This window comes from Gracilinanus agilis, chromosome 2 (assembly GCF_016433145.1).
Source record: "Gracilinanus agilis isolate LMUSP501 chromosome 2, AgileGrace, whole genome shotgun sequence".
In the NCBI taxonomy this organism is placed as follows: domain Eukaryota; kingdom Metazoa; phylum Chordata; class Mammalia; order Didelphimorphia; family Didelphidae; genus Gracilinanus; species Gracilinanus agilis.
In genome coordinates this window covers 239405713-239410637 of record NC_058131.1, presented here as the reverse complement: position 1 = coordinate 239410637, position 4925 = coordinate 239405713, and positions in this window count along the sequence as shown.

Sequence of the window (4925 nt, the reverse complement as noted above, 5' to 3'; positions counted from 1 at the left end):
CCCCCCCCCCGCCCCCAAACAACCCACCGATTATGGCAGTCTGAGGCCCAATGGAGGGGGATGGATGACTGAGGATGGTGTAGCGATGGGATACGTGCTGGCCAAAAGGCGGGATTGTGGGAGGATTGGGCTCAAGTCGGTCCTGTCTCTGACAGACAGGAAACTCGGGAAGAGGGAGGGATCCAGGTATAGGTGGGGGTGGAGACAGAGGCGGGGTTGGTGGCATTCTGGGTCAGTTTCCCCAAGGAGGGGTGAGTTGAGGGCAGGGGAGCCCAACTCCACTCCCCATCTCTGGGCCCCCCTGTGCTTCACCGCCATTGCGGGAGTAAAGTTCGGAGGAAAACAAAAGTTAACTTTAGTAGAAGTAGCAGCCTTCCTCCATCCCTAGGGCTGGGAGAAGCGAGTCCAAGTCAGTCTCCCGGATGCCCCTCTTTTCCCTGCCCCCCACCCCCCAGCCATGCACCCCAGGCACAAAGCAGGCGCCAAGCTCTTCCACTTTCGCCAACCTCCCCCCCCACCCCCCACCTCTTCCAAGGACCATTTAGAACCACTTGGAACTCCTAGCACCTACCGATTCGGCTACCGCGCTGGCGGCCAGGAGCAGGAAAGCGAAAATACCAATTGAGGGCATGGTGCCTGCCAGCCAAGCTGGCGTGCGCGAAGCTTAGGATAAGGACCTGGAGAAGTAACGAGCCTGCCGCGCGGGCTCCTCTTATAGGTGGCGTGCGCTGCTAGCCGCCCCGCCCCTCCCCGCCCCGCCCCTCCCCGCTAGGGCTTGGGAGCCACCGCCCCCGCCCGGAATTCCCCAGCAAGACTGCTCCCAGGAGCTCGGATGGCCGGGCCCCAGGCTGCCGAGGCTCACTCCCCCAAGAGGAAGGAACCGCGAACCCACGCGGGATTCCAGGAACCCCTACTCAATTCGAGAAGTCTCCTCTTCCCGTCCCGGGACACCGGCGCCTTAGTGCCCCCTCCTGCCCCAAGTTAAGCCACATCAGCTTTCCTCGCCGCCGCATCCACATTCCCTGCAGGCTCCCTCCCTCTGGTCTTCTAAGAGATGAGCCCTAAGATACTGGAATGCTGAGCGAGCTTCCCCCCACCCCGATCCCATCTTGTCGCCAATAACTATCTTTCATCTGATCACAGATCTCGATTTGGAAGGAATCTTGGGCGTCAATTAGTCCAGCTTCTCAGGTGGGGAGACGAAGGGTCACCGTAGGACTGTTGCGAAACGAGTTCGAATCCAGAGGGTTTTTTTGTTGTTTTTTTTTTTTTGTTCTATTAATGTTTGCTTAGACCTGTGATATCACTAATGTGGGGAACTCCCAGGGAGGAAACTCACCCTCCTAATGCAGATCTGGCATGTTTTGCAATTTATAAGGTCACAGACTAAGGCAACTGCCTGGGGGGGGGGGGGCTGAGAGGTTAAGTAATTTGCCCAGGTCACCACCAGAAACCCGAGTGGAGTCCGAAGTAGAATTTGAATACAGGCCCTTGGGACCAAATCTGAGACCAGCTGTCTCTCCACTAAGCCAGTCTGCCTCTCACCTACGTCATCGTTATCGTCATTATGTAGCACATGTAAACTTTAGAGCTCCATCTCCCAACTCCTACTCATGCAGGCGAGTCTGGAGCAAGACTACTGCATCTTCTTGTTGCTCATTTGTTACTGTCATGCCCAACTCTTCCTGACCCTATTTAGGGTTTTCTCTCTCTCCTCCTCCTCCTCCTCCTTCTCTTTCTTCTCTCCTTTTCTCTCCTCTCTCTCTCTCTCTCTCTCTCTCTCTCTCTCTCTCTCTCTCTCTCTCTCTCTCTCTCTCTCTTTCTCTCTCTCTTTCTCTCTTTCTCTTTCACTCTCTCTCTCTCTCTCTCTTTCACTCTCTTTCACTCTCTTTTTCTCTTTCTCTCTCTCTTTCTCTCTCTTTCTCTCTCCTCTCTCTCTGTCCCCCTCTCCCCTCTCCCTCTCTCTCTCTTCTCTCTGCCTCTCTTTCTGTCTGTCTGTCCCTCCTCTCCTTCTCTCTCCTCTGCTTCTCTCTTGTCCCCTCACCCCCTTCAAGGCCAGATTCAAACCAGGACCTCCCATCCTCCAGGTCTGGCTCTCTATCTACTGAGCCACTTAGCCAAGATACTGGAGTAGTTTGCCACTTCCTTCTCTAGCTCATGATACAAATGAGGAATTAAGGCAGAGTGAAGTGACATGCCCAGGGTCATCCACCTAGTAAGTGCCAGAGGTCATATTGAACTCAGGAAGATGAATCTTCCAGAATCCAAGCCCAGTGCTCTCTATACACTGCACAATCTAGCTGCCCAAACTGCTACATCTTGAGGAGGAGTTGGGATGATTTTATCACCAAGGGTTTCTTTTCTTTTTTTTTTTTTAAGCCGTTACTTTCTTTCTTAGAATCAGTATTAAGTATCCATTGTATTAAGGGGCTATACAATAAGGGTTAAGTGACTTGCCCAGGATCACACAGCTAGGAAGAATCTAAGGTCAAATTTGAACACAGGACCTCCTGTCTCTAGGCCTGACTCTCAATCCACTGAGCCACCTAGCTGCCTCCCGAAAAAAGGATTTCTTAACCTGGAATGTTTGTTTTAAATAGTTTATAATTGTATTTCAGTATAACTAGCCTCCTTTGCAATCTTGTGCATTTTATTTTATGCCCCTAATAATAGTAATTTTGCAAAACACTTTACATGTTATCTCATTTGATCCTCACAATAACCCTTGGAGGTGGTGCTATTATCATCCTCATTTTGCAGATGAGGAAATTGAGTCTGAGAAAGGTTAAAATGACTGTTCACACAACTATTAGGGGTGTCATGCAAGAATCAAACTCAGTTCTTTAAAGTTCAGAGTTTAAAAAACACTTCTGAAAGGGGTTCACCAAACTCTCCCAAGGATTTATGATGCAAAGAAAGGTAAAGAATCCAGGTTGTGCTTTCTCTCACGGTTATCAGTTGATATCAATTAGTCAGCCAGACAATTTGCTTTTGGAGATGAATATTTACTACAAGGGCAAAGTGAGGACAAAAAATAGATGCCATCCTCACCACCACCCCCAAAAAAAAAATCTGTGACACCTTCCCACAAGTGCAAAGAGAGGCAAGGGAAAAGTAGACTAACTTATGCTAGATGTGGCAAAGGGTAACACAGTTCTTGGAAGTCTTTTAGCTGGAATCTTCCAGATGTTCCCCTTAGGTACTGTAAAGCTTTCCTGCTGGCCTCCTTCGTAGAGATTTGGCTGTGCTTTTCCCAGTCAATACTAGACTTTTGATGCTGACCATACTGCTAGCCACCGATGCATTTCCAGGGATTCTGCTAAGACATGGAATTTTCTAGGTTCTGAAATGGTCTGATTTTTATAAAAAACCCACAGGACACAATCAAGTCTCTCAAAAGCTGTGGCACAGTGACTAGAACTCTAGACGTGCAGACACAAGACTCTAGTTCAAGTATGGCCTCAGATGCATTGGTTGTGTGACTTTGGACTAGTCACTCATCCTCACTTTCCTCAACTGTAGAATGAGGATAATAATAGCACCTACCTTTCAGGGTATACATAACAGTGTCTAGCACATAGTAAGTACTTTATAAATACTTATTCTCTCCCCTTTCTCAACCAATCTGAAAATACTTCTTGCCAAGCCTAATTGAAATATTAGAGATGCCCAAGACTTTTCGTGTCTCTGATTATTTCAATTGCTATACAGTAAAAGGGCAGGTTAGGTGGCTCATTTGATATAGTGCCAGGCCTGGAGACCAGAGGTCCTAGGTTCAAATCTTACTTCAGACACTTACTTCCTACCTGGGCAAGTCACTAAACCCCAAATGCCTAGCCATTACCACTCATGCCTTCAAATCATTACTTAGTATTGTTAACTTGGAAAAAATCACAGAATTATTTAATATTCAGAAAAACCAAGTCTTTAATCAGGATCAGGATAGGTCCAATGTTCAGCCGTGTCCAGAGCCCAATGCAAAAAAAATGTTTACAGGGTCTACACCCTGGGACTCCGGGGACGTATCCCTGGGAGGATCAACATTCAAGATGCCAGCTTAGGGAGCAGCTGGGTAGCTCAGTGGATTGAGAGCCAGGTCTAGAGACAGGAGGTCCTAGGTTCAAATCCGGCCTCAGACACTTCCCAGCTGTGTGACCCTGGGCAAGTCACTTGACCCCCATTGCCTACCCTTGCCAATCTTCCACCTATAAGTCAATACACAGAAGTTAAGGGTTTAAAATAAAATAATAATAATAAAAAAAAAAGATGCCAGCTCAGAAGAAGGACAGAACTTGGGGATCTTTCATATCCTCTGGAGAATAGGAGAACAGAAAGCATGCAAAGGCAAACTGTAAGCAGGCTGCAAAGAGGTCTGAAGCCAGTCTCAGGGCTATCAGGGAGCGGTCAACTATAACAATTACAAAGGAAAGAGTCAAACTAAGAGCTGGGCTTCTTGAGGGGGATCTTTAATACAGTGGGAAAAGCTTCTAAAATAAATAAAGGCACTCAACATTTTGATTATATTTACTAATCTCACCCAAACTAGGGCCCCCAAATGGTCCAAGGTCTATAGTTCAGCCCCAAACAGGTATGCCTGGTCCTGGGGTTTCTCAAAGGGTAGGGGTAAAATTGAGGTGTCCAGATTTCACATTGCCAGTATCAGTTCTAAGACAGGAGGTAAGAGTTGTTATATATTGACATACAGTATGTTCCCACCTGATAAAGGTTTCAGGGCCAAGTAAAGTAGGATGACTTGGACCCCTGCAATAATATTTATATAATTTTTTTTTAAACCCTTGTACTTCGGTGTATTGTCTCATAGGTGGAAGAGTGGTAAGGGTGGGCAATGGGGGTCAAGTGACTTGCCCAGGGTCACACAGCTGGGAAGTGTCTGAGGCCGGCTTTGAACCTAGGACCTCCTGTCT